Source organism: Hippopotamus amphibius, chromosome 5 (assembly GCF_030028045.1).
Source record: "Hippopotamus amphibius kiboko isolate mHipAmp2 chromosome 5, mHipAmp2.hap2, whole genome shotgun sequence".
Classification (NCBI taxonomy): Eukaryota; Metazoa; Chordata; class Mammalia; order Artiodactyla; family Hippopotamidae; genus Hippopotamus; species Hippopotamus amphibius.
The window spans coordinates 133,418,115-133,440,640 of record NC_080190.1 but is presented as its reverse complement, the minus strand read 5'-3'; the positions used below and the strand labels follow the sequence as shown (position 1 = coordinate 133,440,640).

At 43.7% G+C, this 22,526-nt stretch overlaps 1 non-coding gene across 1 annotated transcript; it reads left to right on the top strand.

Moving 5' to 3' along the window:
* Positions 1-373: 373 nt before the first annotated feature.
* Positions 374-508, top strand: LOC130854693 (small nucleolar RNA SNORA70). Its single transcript, XR_009054134.1, has one exon. It is a non-coding gene; the product is annotated as a small nucleolar RNA SNORA70 (small nucleolar RNA).
* The last annotated feature ends 22,018 nt before the right edge of the window (positions 509-22,526 follow it).

The following is a 22,526-nucleotide window of genomic DNA, read 5'->3' as shown; positions in this document are numbered from 1 at the left end:
AAGGGAGAGAACCCCAATGAAGGAAATAGAGTTTCTTGCATGGCTAAAAAAAAAGGGTGGGATGATTACAGCAGCCAGATTGTAGGGATTCTGGCAAAATTATGGTGGTAGTGTGGCAGTAAATGTATGTTTAAGAAATTAACAACACCTCTAATTTCAAACATTTTAAATCATTACTCCCAGAAGTATGCAAATATGTGCCAAACCTACATATTGTAATTTGGAGTTCGCAAAATATAGACAAAAGATGACATTTCAATTTAGAAAATGATGCCCAAGGAGGGGCATGTCAAGGCTAAGTTGGGCTAGTGGCTGGGAGAAAGTAGCCTTGGAGTGCTGGGTTCAATCCAAGATTAGAAAAAGGAGCATCTATTCGCAGCCAATTAAGCCAATTGTGCTCTTTTCCCCATGGGGGCCTGGTGTGCAATGGCTACAAACAGCAGCCTCCTTGGTAGTGTATGCAGCCTGTTGCCTGTATGGGTTCCTCTATGGGACCCTGGAGACAGCACTTTCCAGTGGACATTGATGTCTGGCATGCTGTCCCTAATCTAGGCTTCAGATTGGTAAGCAATGTGGTCAGGGTCCACACTGGCCATGTCATGATGTCCATCTGCAACAAGCTGCAGAAGGAGCATGTGATTGAGGCCCTACGTGAGGCCAAGTTCAAGTTTCCTGACCACCAGAAGATCTACGTCTCCAAGAAGTAGAGATTTACTAAGCTTAATGTGGATGAATTTGAAAACATTGCGGCAGAAAAGCAGCTTATCCCAGATGGTTATGGGGTCAAATATATCCCTAATTGTGGCCCCCTGGCCAAATGGCAGGACTTACGTTCATGAGAACATTGTCCCCTCCTTACTCACGCCCACCAATAAATCCTACTTTCCTGTCAGAAAGAAAAGAAAAAGGAAAAGAAAAGGCAGCACCTAGCAGAGGCAACCATAGATGATCCTTCCAAGTTTCCAAGAAACCAGCAAAGGAAAACGAGAGCCTAAAGGGTCTCTGTCCTCAGGCACCAGGTATGAGACAGTTTAGGATACTTCTTTTGAGCAGTTTGCTTGCCAGTGACCTCTATGTTTTCTGGTCATGCTGCATATGGTAGAAATTTTCTAAGAGAAATTTCCCAGAGGCAGGGTCCACAGACCCCCAAATCTGAGGTTGAAATGACTAATCCAAGACAACCAGATTAAGAGAGAATTTGGGACTGGGAGGCCAGCATGGGTAAGATCATCAGGAAAGGGGCTGTGTATACCACAGGGTATAAGTCTCCTGGGCCATTCTTCATGGTCCCTCAGAGCTCCCTTTACTTCTTTTTTTTTTTTCTTTTTTTTAAAGCTCTTTATTGGAATATAATTGCTTTACACTCTTGTGCCAGTTTCTGAGGTACACCGAAGTGAATCAGCTGTATTTATACATATATCCAATATCCCCTCCCTCCCGTGACTCCCTCCCACCCTCCCTGTCCTGGCCCTCTATGTCATCACCCATTGTTGAGTTTATCTCCCTATGTTATGCAGCAACTTCCCACTAGCTATCTATTTTACATTTGGTAGTGTATATATGTCAATGCTACTCTCTCACTTTGTCCCAGCTTCCCCTTCGCCCCCACCCCCCACCCCGAACCCCATGTCCTCAAGTCCATTCTCTACATCTGCATCTTTATTCTTGCCCTGTCACTGGGTTCATCAGTACCATTTTTTTAGATTTCTTGACTTCTGCTTAGTACACACGGCCTTCTGCCCTGAAAATAATCTGGTGCACAACTTAACTCCCCCACCCAGAATGTAAGCAGAAACATTATCATTTTCCTTCTCAGATTGCTTGGCATAGAAAGGTACCATGGTAGAGATGAAAGAAGGGTGTGGAATTCAGCACTGGAAAGACCACTTCGTAGGGATGCAGAATGGCACCGTGGTTGAACCTATAGTTTATGAAGCCAGGTTCCCTGAGTTCAAATCCTCCTCCATCTAAGTAGCTGTCTGAGCTTGGGCAAGTTGTTAGCCATCTTGCACTTCAGTTTTCACATTTGTCACCTGGGAGTAATAATAATGACTACTCCCAGTGCTCTGCGAATCGAAGGAATATAAGCACTTATGGTACATACATATTTTGGTAGATCATGCTATTATTTTCCATAGCCTAATGAACAGTGTACGCTCATGTGCTTTGCTAAACTTTAGTTTTCTCATCTGAAAAATGAAGGCATAAGACCCAGTCTCACAGGATTGGATATGAATTAGCTAATGGAAGTCAAAAACACATTGAATGGAAAATACACTCCAAATGTTCGTGTTTGCTGTTATCACCGCACATAGTAGGCATTGGAATCAATGACTGCTAAAATATGGAAACAAAACAACCACAGAGAGGTTAGGTCAGACCCCTCAAAACTCCCCATCCCAAGATCTTACACAGGGAAGTTATTTGTAAACATGAACGCCAGACAAGTGTTCCTTGTTAGCTATGCTAGGCCCTGGAGACCAGCACTGCCATGTGGTGAGATCAAGCGAAGAGGCGGACTCTGCCAAGCGAGGCTCTGAGGCCTGAGAAATTACTCCCCCAGAGGCCTCCTGGGCCGCGCTGTGCCCCACACTCAGCTTGGCCACCTCCTCAAAGACCCCCAGCCCCCTCCCAACCATCCTCCAGACTTTTTCCAGTTCCCGTTGGCATGGAAGTGCAGAGCTCGGCACATCCTGCACTTCAACCCCCTGGATTCACCCCGATGGGCTGGTTCTGCCTGACTGTCCCACGCAGCATCTCTAAGAGAGTCGGAAAGGAATGTACTGAACTCACCAGCGCCAGGGCCAGAACCAAAGCCAGCATAGCCTGTCATCCAAAGGAGTTTAGCGCTCCCGTCATCACCACAAGACAGACACAGAGCAGGCCCCGCGAAGAGCCTGCACCTTCCGCAGAGCCAGGGAAGTAGCCAGAAAACCACATGGTGATATGAGTTCTCCTGCAAAAGCAAGGCCACCAAAATCCTGGCCCTGGAAAACTCCTTTGAAATGGACACTTGACAAGAAGAGGGGAAAAGGGTTAGTGTCTGCCCCTGAGGCTCTTGGCTCCACCTGGGTTTTGTGTATAGCGTAGAAAAGGAGCCTAGTATACAGAAAGCTTGATTGCTGATAAACCAAGAAGTTTCACCCAGTTCACAGCAGATCTTGATTCCTTTGCCTAATACGTGAGGCTGCTTCATCCACTTACCCCCCAGACTTCAGGCAGACGGAGGCTATTTGCCTGCCGCTGTGCTCACTGCACACCCCAGAGCCACCATTGCCAGGCCCCGCCCGCTGTGCCTTTGTCACCTTAACCCAATGCTACAGGTGCCCTTGGACACTGGCGAATCTGTGGAGATGAACAGCGTTCACAGCCCTGCAGTCTCACAGTTATTCAAAAACACTGATTCACTCACTTGCAACGTGGAGTTCTTTAGCCCTGTTTATTTTTCATAAGTTATTTAATTCAAGTCATTCATAGCCGCTCATCCACTTGTTAATTCACACACTCAGTCAACAAACACTTCTTGAGTGCCGACTATGTGCCAGGCACTATACTCGGAACAGGAGCTAGCGTAGTGGTCGAAACCAGAGATGATTCTTGTTCTTATAGCCCAACGCATGCATTCCCAGCAGAGGCAACACTGCCATCAGGGGGAAAATGGGTCCTGGGTGGTGAAGAGAAACTTACTCATTTTAGGTATAAATCACAGATATGCATACAGTACATGCAATACATGCAACTGTATGTATGTGTACGCGTATGCACACACAGACACACAGTTGTATTCATTGTATTATTTCCCTACTGCTGCTGTAACAAATTATCATCAACTTAGTAGCTTAAGATAACACAAATGTATTAGCTTCCAGTCCTGGGAGTCACACATCTGAAATGGGTCTCCCTGGACTGAAAACAAGGTGCTGGCAGGGCTGTGTTCCTTCTCATGCTCTAGGGAAGAATCTGTTTCCTTGCCTTTTGCAGGGAGGCCGCCCTTCAAAAGGCTCCCCATATTCTCTGGCTCACGGCCCTCTTCCATCTTCAAAGCCAGCAATGGCAGTCAAGTCTTTCTTACACCGCATCTCCCTCCTGCTGACTCTCCTTCCTCCCTCTCTCACCTATAAGAACCTTTGTGATTACATTGGGACCACCAGGCTAATACAGAATAATATACTTAGCTCAAGGGCATCTGATTAATAACCTTAATTTCATCAGCAGCCATAATTTCCCCATGCCATGCAATAGCATTTATTCACAGGTTCCGGGGTGTAGGATGTGGATGTCCGGGGCGGGGGGGTGGAGGAGGGGTACAGGATGGGACAGCATTCTGCCCACCACAACAGTGTATCTGTAGTATTAAAATTTCATGTGAGGGAGATCAGTAAAGCATGCCTAAAAGGGGCTCTTGAAAGGTCAATAATGAAACAAAGTTTGCGAAATCTTTGTCTACTAAGAAGGCAATGCAGTGCCTTGATTAAATCTTTATACCTCGGGACAAGACTGCCTGGGTTCAAATCCCATCTCTATGCTAACTAGCTGTGTGGCTGTGAGCAAGTTACTTAAGCCCTCAAGAAGGGTAGTAATAGGACACACTTCCTCGGTTTTTGTGAGAATTAAATATGTTAATGCTTTGACAGGACTTAGAAATTGCCAAATATGCAGTAAGTGCTTGATAAATGTTTGCATTAGTGTTAGGACAGACACCAAGATTATTCAAATAATCACAGAAATAAATGTGTAAGTTCAAATGATGATAAATGCTCAAATGGAAAAGAATGTTCTTGTCATGTTGTAAGAGTATAAACGACAGGGTCTCACTGGGAGTAGGAGGGTAGGGAAGAGTTTCCTAAGGAAGTGACCTCTGAACTGAAATTGGAACAATAGGTGGGCATTAAGTAGGTGAAGAGCATGTGGTGGGTGGGATGGGAGGGCTTTGGGGAGAGGTTTCCGAGCAGAGAGAACAGCCTAAGTGTGTCCTTGGGACGGGAGGGACATAGCACAAGCTCGTGAGGCTGACAGCCCAGTATGGCTGCCCCAGGGAAAGCAGGAGCTATGGGCGTGGATGCCAGACCAAGCTGGAGAGCCAGATGGGACTAGATCTAAGGGCTTGGGCCACGTTACGGATTTTTGCCTTTATCCTAAGAGCAATAGGAGGCCACATATGTGTATGAAGTAGAGAGGGTGGTGCAAGTGAAACAGTCAGGATTGATGGATAGCGGCAATAGGGGATTCAGAGAGACAAATCAGGAGGTGACAGAAAAGGGACCAGGACAGAGGAGGAGACAAAGAGAAAGGAGATACGTAGAAGGTAAAATCAACAGGACGTTTGTGGAGCGCAGCAGAAAGGAACGGGCTGAAGAGGCACACGCCTAATGTCCAATACCCCATGTACACGTCCACGTGCATCCACCAATGCCCAAAGCCAGGTCCCAAGCATGTGAGTATCCTGTTCAGAGAAAAGGCCTGCTGAAATGTCAGATCAGATGTGCAGTGACTTCTGTAGCACTCTGCACACCATGCTGTACCCTGGGTATAAAGTAAACTTTAAATTGGATACAGCTTTAACAAAAAGTGCTGCTGGCAACAGCTCTTCTTTTAAGACCTCTGTTTACTGTAGAGTGTTTTAAGCATGACGTTTTAATTTCAATTTTTTTTAAATATGTATTTTGTGAGAAATAAACAGAGATGACTTAACTGGAAATTGAACTAGGGTCTCCTGGCCCTTGGCCCACATTTCTACCCAGGGACCAACTGTCTGATGAAGTATAAATGCATCTACCCAAGCGGCTGTATAACCAGCATGAGCTGTGTTTATGTTCCTCTTAAAAATGCATGCACTTCTTGGCCAGAAAGTCCACAGGCCAAAGCATTGATCTTTTAGAACTTCTGCACCAAAGAAACCTAATTCAATGCGAGGTACAATTGTTCAGAGCCACGTTGTAGCTGCATATATTTTCGCAAAAGTTCTCCGCATTTGCCTGTTCCATATCCAGGACAGGTTCACAGTCTACAGTTCAACAGATCTGGGTTGCTTTAACCATTTGCCATGGCAATGGTTGGGAAAGGAACCCACGGCGAATGATGAAGTCTGGTAAAATCTAAACCATTGGAAAAAATCAATAAGGATTAGAGTGGAAGAGAGGGAGAGAAGGAACGTGCCCGTGTCTGTTACTTTAGAAACACTGACGTCAAGAGACTTGAGTTTTACTCCCACCTCTGCCACCAATTACGTGCATAATCATCGGCAAAGCAGTTCAACGAAGAGTGAGCAAAGGAATGAATAAAATCACCAGGAATGTCCATGAGCCAAACCCTGTGATAGGCACTGGGCATCCAAAGGCACCTAAGGCACAGCTCCTACCCTTGGGGAATTTAAAAACAAGAGTTGAATACAAATACCTATGTAGGAACCTAAAAAAATGTCACAAGTGATAAGGCATAAACAGGCCCATAAGGCTAAGGGAGAAACAAATCCCAACCTGGCTGCAAGGAAGACTTCCTTGAGGCAAAGACACCTGTGCTCATATTAAAACACGAGCAAGCATTAGCTAGATGAATAAAGGTGAGCCAGTGCAAGCAAGCAAGCTGTTAGCAGACATGGGCAGCTCGTGAAGGCTGAAGAATCGTACTGGACAATTATCACTCTTCTGGCTCTGCAACATCTGAATTTCCTTCCTTTGTTTAGGCAATTGCCTTCTTTTTGAAGCTTTGTGGGATTCTCAGCATAGACGGAGAATATTTCTGATACTTTCTTTCTCCCTTCCTGTGCACTTAGGGACAGACACGTGACTTAGGTTTAGACAAGCAGATACACATGCCAAAAAATGTGAAATTGGGAGCTAGGGACACAAAGAAATACAGATCACAAAAGAATCACTCCTGGCACTATAAGCAGCCCATATCAAGGTCTAGCGCCCATGGACCATGGTGCCAATGGGCAGCCCCCGACCCCCAGGTCAGGGTGCAGCAGGACAGGCTGCAGTGAGGGGGCTACAGCAGTGCAACCTCAGCAGACCTGCTCCAGAGCACGATTTGAGCTTTGGTTTCAGCTCAGTAGCCCCTGACCTAGTTCTTCAGCCTTTGTGGTAATTCTGTGAGCTGCTCAATGTCCTTTTTCTTTCTCTTTTTTTTTTTTTTTCTCAGAAAGAGAAAAACAACTACCAATATCTTTTTTTTTTTTTTTTTTAGTTTATTGGCTGTGTTAGGTCTTCGTTGCAGCACGCAGGCTTTCTCTAGTTGCAGTGAGTGGGGGCTACTCTTTATTGTGGTGCACAGGCTCCTCATTGCTATGGCTTCTCTTGCTGCAGAGCACAGGCTCTAGGCACGTGGGCTTCAGTAGTTGCGGTACACGGGCTCAATAGTTGTGGCTCATAGGCTCTAGAGTGCAGGCTCAACAGTTGTGGCACGCAGGCTTAGTTGCTCTGCGGCATGTGGGATCTTCCCAGAGCAGGGCTCGAACTTGTGTCCCGTGCACTGGCAGGTGGATTCTTAACCACTGTGCCACCTAGGAAGTCCCCCAATATCCTTTTAATAAATTCCTTTTCTGCCTAAATTAACCAGGGTTGGTTTCATTTACTTGCAACCAAAACATCAGACTGATATAGGAATACCACACGCACAGGTGAGTGAGAGTTGGTGGTACACATGCAGGGCACTGCAAGCAGTTTAATATTAAGGGAGCATGAGAGTGAGGTAAAAAGGATGGGAAGTAAGGCTAGAGAGACAGTTAAGGGTCAAGTCACAGAGCGGCTGGTCCACTGGTCTAAGAAACTTGGGATTCATCCTAAACGTAACGAATACCTTAGCACAGAAGTGGCCGTAGCCATATTTTAGACTGATTAATCTACCTCTAGTAGAAAAGCCAGTGTAAAGTGGGCAGGGGAGGATCAGGAAAGGCCAGACAAGAGGCTGTTACAATAGGGCCCAAAGAAAAGGTGACAGAGGCTGATCTGGGGCAGTGGTTGTGGTGAGAGAGAGGCAGTGATAGCCTTGAAAGATATTTAGGGAACAAAGCAGGTAATACTTATTTTCACAAGGTGATGGAGAAGTCCCTTTTACCACTCTGGGCTCAGTTTCTTCCACTATAGATTAGGGGTGACATCTACGTGTCCTACAAGACAGGCAACAGTCCATGACTGTAATTACTGGAGATGTAAGTACACTGGTCTGAAGACAATGGAAACTGTCACTGGGAAGGGAAAGAAACTTTCCCATGGAGACAGGTCAGAAAGATGAAGACTGGACAGGGTTAAAACCAAAGTCTGTGAAGTGGTAAAAGGCACAGCATATGGTGAAGATGGGCTTGTTTACTGAACCTTGTGAATCTATGATAGAAAGCTTGAAGGGGGCCGGGCGTTATTATATAAAAGAAAGCCTTGCTTTATACAACAGGTGTACTGCCAGGGTGTACTAACATTTGCAAATCTGATGTACTGTTAAACAACCTCCCTTATAAACTGATTCTTTGTACATTTTACCCAGATGTTTTCCCATTACATAGACGTGAATTCACTGGTGGATTTGAGTTCTTGAACATTCACAGTGAAAAGTTTCTTTCATGAGACTAAAACGTTTCTTTTTTTTTTAAATTTGTTTATTTATTAAATTTATTCATTTATTTTATTTATTTATTGGCTGTGCTGGGTCCTCGCCGCTGCGTGCGGGCTCTCTCTAATCGTGGCATCACTCCTCACTGCAGTGTGCGGACCTCCCATTGCAGTGGCCTCTCCCATTGCAGAGCAGAGGCTCTAGGCCAGCAGGCCTCAGTTGTCACGGCACGTGGGCTCAGTAGTTGTGGCTCGCAGGCTCCAGAGTGCAGGCCTAAGCGCTGTGGCACACTGGGCTTAGCCGCTCCGTGGCAGGTGGGATCTTCCCGGACCAGGGACCGAGCCCATGTCCCCTGCATTGGCAGGCAGATTCTTAACCACTGTGCCACCAGGGAAGTCCCAAGACTAAGACATTTATTATGTGACATTATATTCTTCTAACAAAACAAATATCTGAAGGTTTGGCATCAAAACATACAGGATAGGATCCCCCTTTTAAGCATGGGTATAGCTAAAACTGAACAAAAAAGGCAACCAACACTAGAAGCGTGAGAAATGGACATTTTCACAGAATCTCAGAGTTTTCAGCATGCTGGGGTAAACACGTACTTCTAGCCCAAAAAGAGTTTTCCTTTGCAATGCATAAGTTCTTTCTCAGCTACAAACAGACAGACAGACAGACAGACACCCACACCTCAGTCACTGTGATTATAGTTTCATTTGAAAAATTTAAGTTCCTTTTAAAACTATTTCTCTGCAGACTAGAGAATGAAAATATGCCTTGAATTATTTTTCAGTTGTGAGCTCTTCCACAGTCCCCCATTATCTCAAAGGAAAATCTGACACACCTTTGTCTCTTTTGGCCATCAAACGCTTGATCACCTCACCAAGCAGGGCTACCAAGTTTCTGAAGAAAGACTAGGGATCCAGTTTCAGTTTCTCTGAACAAGCCTCCCTACCTGAAGAACCCAACGTAGCGGATGAGCTGTTGTGGGAAAGGATGACGGCCTCATCCCAGCCCCTGCTGACCCCTCGTCCCCTCCCCCAACCACAGGCGAAGATGACTTTGGGGACTTGCTCCTAGAAGTCCTTTCCCTGTCATGATTATTTGGCCCACAGCAAAATATACATTAAAATAACACATAATCATCATCCATTCCAGTTTGTTTTCTTCTGTCTTTCAAACTGAGGAGTATTGGGCACATTTCCGATAGGTCATCTTCGTAATAAAACCCCTCTGAACGCACACGTACACCCCCCACCTCTACCCCCATACACATCCATCCACATTAGGGCACAGGAGAAAAATCAAGTAATGTCTGGAAATGGCAGGGAAGAGCATTTGCCTCTTTTAGTCAGCTTAGGTACCCCTCAGAAGATTTTCTCATTTTGCTTTTGGAGCCCTTTTTGAAGATCACCTTGATTTAGTGAACAGATTGGTTTTTAAAAATCTGTTCTAAAGCACTATGTACTCTTCCCCAAGCGGAGCTGAATTTTTAATAGCTAAAACCATCCCCGTGACCCTCCCTCCCTCCCTAACAACAACAACAAAGTGCTTATTTTTCATTCTGTATTCCTGAAACTTCCCCAAGCCACCACCACTTGTAAGGGGCCCAAGAGCAGAAGGGGTGCGATCACCCCGGCTGGTGCAGGTCTTCTTCTTTCACATTTCTAATAGCTCCCCGAAAACCCTGAACTTCAGTAAAGTATGCTAAGCAGACAAATGTTCATTCTGGACCGTTTTTCTCAAGATGACAAAGCTGGGCACTGCTGCAGGTGGCCAAGGGGAGCGATCCACAGGTGGGCTGTCTGCTAGAGCTGCCCCTCACTGGAGAGCGACGCTGGGGAGGGGCCTCCAGCTAAAAATACTAGAAGACAGTTTCACGCTGTTAACCAGTTCACCTTTGCCGTGAATAATCAAGTATCCAGAGGAAGAAAAAAGCTACTTGAAAACAGAATTTTTTTAACATCAGTTTGCCTAGTATACTTTTCTTGCCCCATCTTTCCTTTTTTTTTAAGAAATCTTCCCTCATTGACTGACAGATACAAATTTCTCCCCACTCTCCCGTCAGAAGCCCACCTCACCCATCCCCCTGCAACCCCCAAATTGGATTCCACGCTAAAGAAATATTGCTGCTGCCTCTGTTGTCTTTATCTCAAACCAGAAAATGAACTCTAGTTCAAAAACCTGTTTTCTAAACTCGCAGTGACTGAGACAGGAAGGGGTGGGGGGGGGGGGAGGACGGCGGCCTGTTTGTACACCCACTGGCACTGCCTCTTCCTCACCAGTGAAGCTTTCCATGGAAATTCTGGCTGCATTAGCCTTGGCTACGTTTGGGACTATTTTTGGAAGCCTAAAAACCTCAGGGGAGTGACTTTTACTTTTCTTCATGTACAGGGTCCTTACTTTTATTTATTAAAGAAACAAAAACATGTCTCCTGCTTCACTTCAACCAGCTTTCATGTCAAGTAAAACAAAACTTGTTGGCTGGTGCAATCGGCCATTGGCCAGGGTGGAGGGGGAGCCCCTCAGAGTGTGTCTGATGCATATGTGACCTGGGTATTAATCACGCCTCAGAAAGGGAGGAGCCATGGACTTCTGAGACTCTCGTCCTAAAGGAACAACTTTGGGAGAGTGTGTGAGTCCAGCTGGGAGAGAAAAGGTATCTGGGCAAAATTCCAGCAAATTTGAAGTGTTACATTTAAAAGCATTTCAGGCGGAGAAGAAAAGAGATGGAAGGCTCAGCGCTCCCCGCCCCAGCACTGTGACACTGAGATCCCAGAACCTGAAAAAATCTGCAGAAAGGATCACAGGGTGAGAATCACCCCACAGATTTAGCTGCACCCCCCAGAGTCTAAGTGTTCATTTTAACAAGTTGTGAAAGGCAGGCAGCCAACCCTTTGGCCTCCAGGAGACAAATTGATTCAAGGTTTTCTCCTTGAGCCTGCAGCCAGGATGCCTGCAACAATAGCAGCTGGAGAGGTGCTATTGTTTTATCTCAATGGAGGTTTGAAACTCCCTCACCCAGGACTAGCAGCCCACTAGGCATCTACAAATGGGTACAAGAAACAGCAAGAAAGGCAAGCAAAGTGCAAGCTAAAGTTTGGCACTAAAGAAGCTGCTGTGAGAATCCCCAGGGAACTTGCTTGGTGTGGCATCTCCAGGCCAGTGTCAAGGCTAGCCCTCTATTCCGTCAGCTCTCCCTTCTTTGCCTCCTATGCCCTCTTCACTGCCCTGTTATGATTCCAGCTAGGATTCACATATCCCAACACGCTGGATGATGGCTACAAATATTTACATCACGTTGGGCAAATCACTTCAGCTTCCCTGGACCTCAGTTTCATCTGTTAAATGAATATGTGGCAGAGATTATCAGCTATTCACCATAAATGTTTCATCTTCTTCTATCCTTATTTCCCTTGTGGTTAGGCACGATGGTGTGACTGTTGTTCCTAGCCAACAGAATATGAGAAGTGGTGTTTACACCATTTTCAGGCCAAGAAGCTGACAAGCCCTCTTTTTCTCTTCCCACCAATTGCATCTGGTTAATGATGGAGGCCTAGACAGCCACATGTTGAAGACGGCAAAGTCAAAAAATATATTCTAGAATCACCCTGTGAAAGAAAGCTGTCCTATATCTGGAGAAAACTCGAATTTGAAAAGATACATGCACCCCAATGTTCATAGCAGCACTATTTACAATAGCCAAGACATGGAAGCAACCTAAATGTCCACTGACAGATGAATGGATAAAGAAGATGTGGTACATATATGCAATGGAATATTATGCAGCCTTAAAAAAAGAATGAAATAATGCCATTTGCAGAAACATGGATGGACCTAGAGATTATCATACTAACTGAAGTCAAACAGAGAAAGACAAACATCATAAGATATCACTTATATGTGGAATCGAAAAAAATGATACCAGTGAACTTATTTATGGTTACAAAAGGGGATATCAGGGGAGGGATAAATGTGGAATTTGGGATTAACATAGACACACTACTATATACAAAAGAGGTAAACAACACGGACCTACTTAGAGCACAGGGGACTATTTTCAATATCTTATAATAACCTATAATGGAAGAGAATCCAAAACAAAATATGTGCATATATATGTAAAACTGAATCACTGTGCTGCACACCTGAAACATTGTAAAGCAACTATAAATTCAATAAAAAGATTAAAAAAATTTTTTAAAAAGAAAGGTGTCCTTTAACCAAAAATATCCTCCTTGGACTGTCTCATGAACAAGGAATAAATATTGATCAGGTTAAGCCACTAAGGTTTTGGGGAGTCTTTTTGTTTCTACAGCCTACCCTACCCTGACTAATATAGGATGATAATAACTGCTGCCCCGCCTACCTCAAAGAACAGTGGGAAGAATCAAACGAGATATGATTTGTGATATGTGAAAAAAACTGAAAATATATCACATCCTTCAAGTCTACAGCAGAAATAACACCGTCTGTAGATGGCGAAACACCCATAAATTAACAGCGTCCACTGAGCCAGGCATCCTGCTATTTAAACGCTTTATAAGGACTGTTTCGTTTAATATACATAAGAACATTAGGAGACAGATGCTATTGCCATCCCCATTAACCAGATAAGGACACCAGGGCTTACAAAAGTCAACAACTCACTCCGTATTACCTCATTTCTGAGATAAAGACAGAAAGTCTGACACCAGAACCAACAGTCTTAGTCATGAACTGAGAAAGAAAAGGCAGCGTCAAACAAATGAATAATTGGGACTCAACTAAATAAGTGAAACTTTAAAAGCACTTTGTTTCAATTACCTTTTTCAAAAGAAAGCCATCTTTGGCCTACTGTTTGTCAGCATGCTGACCCAGTTTTTCCACTTTCTCTTCCATGCACACACACGGCTCTCAACTACAGCAGCTGGGGTTCTTTCAAACACATGATGATGCAGACCAACACCTAGATTCCTGCCGTAAGCGCGGATGCAGGATTTGACATTTACTAAGTCCATTTTAAAATCTCAGTCCGGTACATTTTTATTCCCTCTAGAACCTCTTTTGTCCTCTTAAATGCATTTAATATAAGCTAAGAGACAAGGAAATGCTGCTTAATTGGTGAAAAAGGGCAAAGGCACCTCCCAGGTATTAACTCCTTTAAGAAATCATAAAGCATCGTTACCTCATGCTTCCACCGTTAGACAGAGTACCAAAGTATAATTACTAACGCCTAGTAACAAGACCACCAAAGGTAAGCCAGGCCATTATAAAAATTTAAGAGCTATTGTGTACTAGGAGCTTTCACAGTCAGTCAGTTGAGTTATTTAGCATGTGTTTTTTCCATCCTTGTAATGCACAGGGAAAATTCACAGTGTCCAACATCTCTCAAAACCACATTTCCACCTGTGTGGGGCAGTGGAATTAATAAGCATATAGAACAACCTCACGAATTTGGATCCCACTCATCTGGAATTCATGATATTTCAGTTACGCGTATGTGGGCCTGACCAGACAAAAAGGCTGGCAGGGGCGGAGGTCATCGCACAAAGCCAGAGTGAAATAAGGGCTGGCAGGGTCAAGGGGAAGAAGAAATTGGGCTGTGGAGCTCAGAGACTATTATACTTACATGTTGTAATGAGCAAATGAGAATCGTATATATAAAGTCACTAATTGTGTGCTGAGATTGAGTTTACCCTTTGGTATTCATGAAGGTTTGGGAAATAAATTTAAACACCTAAATGAAATTGCAGAAAGAATATTTAACCTGCTTGCTGATTAAGGCAAATATAACATTTTCTTGCACTTTTCAGAAATACATTCACAAAAACTATTGGCATAGTTCTTTATTCACTAAAAGATGTAAACAATGTGAGCCTTAGAGTCTTCCTGGCATAAAAATAACAAAATACTGGTCTATAGTATACAGTTCAAATTTGAGATTTCCAATAACTCTAATAATCCCCCATAATCCCTAAACATTCTCACACACAAGACAGGGAAGACGGAATCAACATATATTTAATGAGGACCAATTATCTGCCAGGCAATGGTGAGTAATTAACATTAGATAAGTTTAATTAATTGGTTTTTAGTGGATTGAGTATCTCAGCTAGCTGTATTTGCAACTAATTCATAAGTGCTTAAACACTACAATAGCCTGAATAGAACAAAATACCTTGGAAGTGAAAAGTTATGATACAGATTTTGTGGTTCCACCTGTATGCATTTTTAAATAATATTACAGTTAATAAAATTATCAGATTTAAAAATAAAAAACAGCAAGATGGCCCTTCCTGGCTCACGGCAACTAGAAACAAACTAATCCCTTTTTTGCACACCCTAACCATTCTCACAGAATTTTTTCACGTTATACCTAGCATGACAGTGAATTGCTTATTATTTTTTTCCTCTTACAAGATACATATTCTTTGAGGATGAGGACCATGGTCAAATGGAAGAAGACAGAAAACTTTAGACCTTCAAATTCACTAGAGATTCAATTTAAGTTTCTTCTGGATGCCTAATTTTCTTTCACGTGAATTGAAGAGAAAATAAAAAGATTAGCAGAATGTAGGTTTGAGCAATCTTTGCAAGTAGGTGATTTTAAAAAAAAGGAAAAAAAAAGTACACTTTTTCTAAGGATTTCAAAACTTATTGTCAAATTATACTCCAGAAGGCTCTAGACACACACGTTTACTATCCTAATGGTAAAGCAGACAAATGTTCACCCCTCCCACCCCAACTGACAACTCTTAGCATTAATAGACTTTTTATTCTTTGCCATTCTGATTGCTGTTCAGTTTCTGGTAAAACAAGACAAATATTCTTGGCCGTGTATATATCTTCTTTCGTGACTTACCTTTCCACTTCACACATTTTTTCTGATGATAGGCTTCTCTTTTCCTGAATAATTTTCTGAATTTTGACCTGAGGCCCTGGAATCCTGGACTACTCTGAATTTTCTCCAAAGTTATCCTTGCCTTCTGCTACAGATCTGTTAGTCTCAAACTAGAGATGCCTTTTGTCAGCTCTTTTTGCTAAATCAGTGCCTCTCTCTCCTAGCAAATGGCTTTCCTGTTTTAGCTTTGGACACACTATGTTTCTTTCTAACTTGATAAAAGGGTGGAGGGAGGGGTGGCAAATTAGGATGTTAGAGGTGATGTCGGGAGGAGCTCTACTAGGGCCTAAGCTCTATTTCTTTCTGCTGAGCCTCAGACACAGGCACTGAGATGAAATTTGAAATTTTTAAACAATGATTTTCCTTGGAGTCACCAGGACATATTCATTGCCCCAGGCAGAGTTACAGCAGAGATGCAAAGAGAACTTTTTAATGTTCAGTTCCTGAACTTCTACATAGATGGTTAAAATCCATCAGAAAAACAAGAATGTGGAAAGCCACACATGCTTGTGTTGTAGGAATCAGCCTTTCTGAGTGAAAAAGAAAGATTTTTGAAAATCAAAAGCTAAAATCTAAAGAAAGCAAAGCCTGGACTTTGGCCCATAAGCCAGTAATTTTGATCTGTGAGAGATGAGGTACCTCACTCTCAAGCATGGTGGAGGTGGGAGGTAGGGGTGAGTTGAAAATATTGGTGAGGGTATTATTTACTTATCACAATGCCAATAGCACTCTCATTGAGAAACTTCTCGAATTAATGGATTGGAGAGAAAAAAATCGTGAAGAGCCAGAGAGCGTGTATAGAGGATAGATGAGCGCTGCCCAGCCTAGGAAGAGGGAAGCTTGAGCTGGACAGGGATCCATGCATCTATATAGCGACGGCCAGACCTGGAGGGACCACCCAGAAGGAGCTGGATCAGCTCTGAGAGACGGCCCAGGCTCTTGCCCAACTGAAGCCAGTCACCAGCACCGAAGATCCACGTGGCTGCCCAGCCCAGAGCTGCAGACTCTCAGGCACCATTCCCGTGAACTCCTTTATCACCTGTGCAGAGCATCAACTCAGCTGTATTCGTTTCCACCTGTGAGCGCCTCCTCTAACACCTGCATACCACCCAAGGATCTGCCCTGCCCATCCAAACTGCCCCCTGTGGACAAGGCCTATTCAATAGCTCATCAGTTTTATAAATCTCCTGAAACCAAGGGTGGGAGTCCTGACATTGAGCCAGGCAGAGGTTAGTGTGGGAAGGTAAGCCCCGTACGTGTGATCTTTGGAGGGAGTGAACACAAGGCCCGGAGACTCCCTCCTCCCTACCCCCTCCCACTGCCCGCCACCTCCACCATCCGGGACAGCGCGTGAAATGCAGCCACGTTACACTGCCTGGCCTCACCTGGCTGAAGAGCGGGACAGACTTGCCCAGAGTCCACTTGCTGAGAGTCTGCGAAGTCTGATAGGGAAAACACCTAAAGGCGAGAGAAGCAGACACACAAAGTGTGCTCAGTCTCATGCCTCTAATTTCCTGAGAGCAAGGGCTCTATCTACATATCACTATTGTATCCTAAGTATCTGGCCCAATGGTTGACACTTAGAAGGTTCAGCAAATGGTTTGGGAAATAAATAAGCAGATGGATGGAGTACAGCAAAGATGTCTCTAACTTGGAATTATCTGAATTACAGGGAGGTTGGGAGATGTTAGTCTAGAAGGTACAGCTGTGTTTACTCTGAACTCTCACTGAGAAACTGGGACAAAGCAGAACATTGTGAATAGTACCCTTAAAGCACAGAGCAGCAGACACGTGGACATAGCCATGCTTTCCACTTCTGCCCTGGGCGTAGTGTGACTCTGGCACATGCAGGGCTCCAGGGAGCACAGAGCAGCTTGAGGGCTTCAGGTGACAGCGGCCCCCAGGTGATGGTGGCCCCGCAGATGGTAACCGCGCCTGTAGCCACAGCAGGAAGCCACCTAATCGGTGCATCACTGGGAGGTGACCTGGACGTGCTTCGTGAAAAGGCTGTGTCTTGGGATGACCCTTTTACTACTTAGGGATTGTACTGAACACCTAGTGAGCTCCAGGTGGCTATATGCCAACCTCAGAAAACTGGGAAGATTTTGGGTGAACACTGAGATGTGGAGGGGGCTCCAAATGGAGAGAATGGAGTAAACAGAGATATGAAAGTAAGAAAAAGGAAAACAATTGAAGTGAGGCATACAATTTACAAACTAATTCTACATGTATCATCTCATTTAGAAGAGAGGCAATAGTGAACACAGTCAGTACTGTGGAAACGATACATCCCAACTGGGAGGTAACTGGTAAAGGCAATGAGTGGAAAATAGGGAAGTGATATATTCACTCTCCCAACAGCTTTCTGGATGAAAGCTGGCAGCTAGACATTACTTAAAATTTCTATACAATGGTGCTTCTCTTAGACCAACCAGGCAGAGAACTCACCTGCCTTGGAGATTTCCAGGACTGTTTCCTTAAGGCACATGTATTTCACACTACAGCACTTTTTTTTTTAATAAATTTATTTATTTATTTATTTTATTTATTGGCTGCGTTGGGTCTTCGTTGCTACACATGGGCTTTCTCTAGTTGCTGCGAGCGGGGGCTATTCTTCATTGTGGTGCACGGGCTCCTCATTGTAGTGGCTTCTCTTGTTCTGGAGCACGGGCCCTAGGCACGTGGGCTTCAATAGTTGCGGCACATGGGCTCAGTAGTTGTGGCTCACGGGCTCTAGAGCACAGGTTCAATAGTTGTGGCACATGGGCTTAGTTGCTCCGTGGCATGTGGAATCTCCCCAGGGCAGGGCTCGAACCTGTGTCCTCTGCATTAGCAGGCGGATTCTTTACCACTGCGCCACCTAGGAAGTCCTACAGCACTTTTTTAAATAGCAAACTCAGATGAGGTTTTCAAACATAAAATGAAGTGGTTTCATGACAGCTTCAAAAACTGAGCTGTCTCAATGAATTTAATTCTTCAGAGGATGCTGGGCAGTTAGAATTCCAGGTTGCTATTTACAAGACCAAGAGTTAATTGCCCTCTTGTATCTTATAGAGTTGCCACAATCATATACCCCTGGAGGAAAAAAAATGCTAAACGCTGCATTCATAATGAAATGAACTAAACATTTTTAAATCAGTGGTAATCTGTGTTTTAATTCCCACCCCAAATTTCAGAAGGTGGTAAGGGCTGACACCTTTCCACATCCAGAGGCAGATAACATGGAAAGTAATGCCTTGTTTCCCTTTCCCCTCTTAGTACATCTCCAAACCTATGCCCCAAACTCTTTAGCTAACACACCTCTTGAATTAGTGTGTAGAGAGTTTCCCAAGATCAACACTGAAATCCTTCATCAAAGCCTTAATTCAAGGCTAACTGGTATTTTAAGGTAACAGAACCAGCTGTGCACACAACATGTTTGCCTGAGACACCTCTGCAAGAACCAGGCTTCTTAATGTAATCACTCAAGCATGAATAAGCCAGGCAGCTCCCTGGAATCTCTGACCAGATAAAGGTGGACAGGAGGCATCACCCCTGTGAGTTTTGCATTCCACATTGAGTCTAGCTGTCTTGACCCCCTGGGAATTTCCTTCTCTGTAATTCCAAGTATTTGTACCGCGCAGCTCAGTCTCCAGCAATTTGACAGTTCAATTAATATTGTCATACCTAGATAAATGGGACTATAAAACATGCATGTGTCATTACAATATGGTCTATTTTTAGGAGCCACCCAAACTAGGACAAGGTCTTGCAGGTCACTGAGGCCTTTGGATTTACGAATTCCTGGTCAGAGGGTGGTCTCTCCCGCTCTCAGATGCCCTCCTTTCTCAGTTGTTCTAGCAGATGATCAAGTACCAATGTCATCGGTCAAAAGAGCCGTTTATCTGCTACACATCCCCCAGAACTTGGTACCTGACAATATAACTCTCCAAAAGCTTTGGAGCAGCAAACTAATTCCTCTAACAAGACTTCTTTCCTCTAGAGACTGGGAGTGAGGGTGGACAGTTGGCCCTTTGCTTCTACCGCCATTGCCCCTCTTGTCTAAAAAGAGGCTCTTCTTTAGAACAAAGTGAATAAAATCAGAATATCGGAAGAGAATTCTGACATAAGACTGCCTGATTCCAGACCCTGTACAACTTCAAGGAAACTGAACTTTCTGAGAGGCAGAAAACCTGAACTGGGTAAGAATGCAAAACAAGGGTTTCCAGCCTTTGGAGGCACCAAATAGATTTTATTTGAGAGAACCAAAAAAATCGGATATGAATTATTTTTCAAATAAAGTAAAATAACCTCAAGTATTTACCATATTATTAGCTTCTGAAATAATTGGAGAAATGAAATTGACTCCCATAAACTAGAAGTCTTCTGTCTTAAAATGAACCAATGATTCTACTGCTGTCATAATCCTTTTATGTTTAAAATATGCTTTTAATTGGATTCTACCTATTTGTTAGTTTATTCCTCAAAAGTGTTGCTTATTTTGATTCAGTTTTGTAGGGTGGGTTAGAGTTTCAAGATAAACCTTAGATTCAGTCTGTTGAGTCTAAAAACTCAGAATGCGCAACAGAAATTTTCCAAAAGGTTTATATTCTGTCATATTTCATGGGGTTCAACTTAATTCTGCAAAAGCATGGGAGGAGGGATTTAATTTCCCCTCACACACCCTTTCTGGGACTGGGAGAGAAATCATCCTTCAGGGAACCTGGCCACAAAGCCTAACAGAAGAGGATCTTTGAAATGCAAGGAAAAGAGGTCAAGACACTTAACAAAATAATATACCAGAGTTATGCTCTCAGAATATTTGAGAGCAACCTATCTTCTTCACGACCTCCCCTCCCTCTGCAGGACCTGAAGCACACGAGCATCACCACCTCCACCAGTGCCCAGCTCCACTGAGAGGAACAAACAGAAGCTTGGAGAAGGAACAGGGAACCTTGGGACATGCAGAGAGGATCATGAGGGAGGGGAAGAAGGGAGGGGATGACCAGGGAAGAGAGACTTCTTGGGCCCATGTGAGGGCACTCAGTATGGACTGGAATAATCTGGAAGAGAAGAGAACTGATTTTCACCATCTTCTGAACTCCAAATCTGATTGATCCCCCAAGAGTAGCTCTTCGATCCTCCAGGAGTCACACTGTGATCCTCCAATAGTAAGACCCTCCCATACTTAGGAATAGTAAGTGAAGGGCTGCACATTCCTGCCTTCCAGAGTCAAGGGCATGAGTAAGAGAGTCCATGTGGCTAATAGTTACAGAGAAGTCCCATTACACTAAGTAAGGTCCATGGTTCACAGAATTACACATTTAAAAAATAAGATTCCCAGGCAAGGTAGCTCCATAACTTCATAATTTGGCTTCCCCTCTCTTCCAAATAACAGACAAAAACAGAAAAAGATGAAGTCATAAGAAATATCTAATATATAGATATGACTCAAAATATCTTTATCTATAATCAGGGCTGAGGCTGTGGGTCTGCTGGGTTCTAGAGTCAGAAGCAGTGGCAGCCAGGTGCTGCCAGAAGTCAGGCAGAGTAATAGGAACTAAAAGTGCTCCACTTGCAACTAGGTGTGGAGTCAGGTTCTCTGCATGAAGCCATGGGGCTTGGGGTTTTCTTGATTATGGAAGGAGGTGGAAGATAAAAGGGCACTGACACAATATAGAGGGCTATAGATTCATAAGACGCTGTGAGCCAAGGAAGATGGGAGCAAAGAGACAAATCTTCATGACAAGGAATTAAGTTTATCATCAAAGCTCAATTCTGAGGCCTGACAACCCAGAGATAAAGGCCAAAAATTAAACGACAACAAAGAAAAAGAACTGGACATTGAGGAAGAGAAAAAAAACAAAACTACAACAAAAGCTCCCACTTAAAATAAATCTTCAATCCAAAATTCTAAAACACAAGAAATCTAATACTATGAAAGTTAGCCAACAAACCTGAACATAAATTTACTTCAAATGAAATAAACTGTATTGGAAGAATTTCACACAAAAAAAAAAAAGTAAATGAAATAAATACTCTTCAGATGCCCAGAGAGATAAATGAGAGAAAGATGACATTTAAAATGAACAAAAATTTATAAAACTAAACACAAAAAATGAAAAAAGAAGAAAGAACTGATAAAATATGATTTTAAAAGCTTATTTGACTGTAAAACAGATAGTCAGTGGGAAGTTGTTGTATAACAAAGGGAGTCCAACTCGAGGATGGAAGATGCCTTAGAGGACTGGGGCGTGGGGGGGGGGCTCGAGGGGGGGAGTCAAGGAAGGGAGGGAATACGGGGATATGTGTATACAAACAGTTGACTGAACTTGGTGTACCCCCAAAAAAATGAATGAATAAATAAACAAACAAATAAATAAATAAATAAATAAAAAAGCTTATTTGAAACCTTGGAAATGAAAACATAGTCGTTGAAATAGTTTAAAGACTCAAGAGATGTAACGAACTCTAGAAACAAAGAGATAATTTGTGAAATGAAAACTAGGGCAGATCAAGCAGGATTAGAAGAGTGTTCATGAAGGGGGCAACCTGGCCTGAGGCGTCAGAAATCAAGCAGCCTGCAGGGGCCAGCCTGTGTGTGTGCAGACACATATATACACATATATCTATAGCTATTATTTATGTACACATATATACACACGTCTGTTTCTCAGTTCTGCCCACTGAAGAGGCCTTGGAGCAGGGACACCACAAGAACAAAAAGCACACCTAGTGCCCAAATCTTGGCTTCTAAGCACTCTTCTCTGCTGCAAAATCAGAGTGCCTTAGAAAAACAGATGATTCCAAGACGGGGGTAGGGAAAGTAGAAGATGAGCCTAGAACATCTTGTCACTCTGGAAAACAAGAAAATTGCTCAAAGCATGACGGGGACATGTCAAAAGGACACAGAAGCCAGCTTGGATGGGCCTCACTCATCCTGGTGATGTCAAGCAGAACATGACAAGACGGAAGCAGCAGCAAATTCTCCTGGGCATTACATGGTTCCAGCCCCGTAGGGTAGAACGGGACATAGGATGGTCCTCAAGTATTTGACCTAACTGGTTCTGTTGTTTACTCACACCTTCTGAGGTACCCAATGCTGGAAAGCAACAGT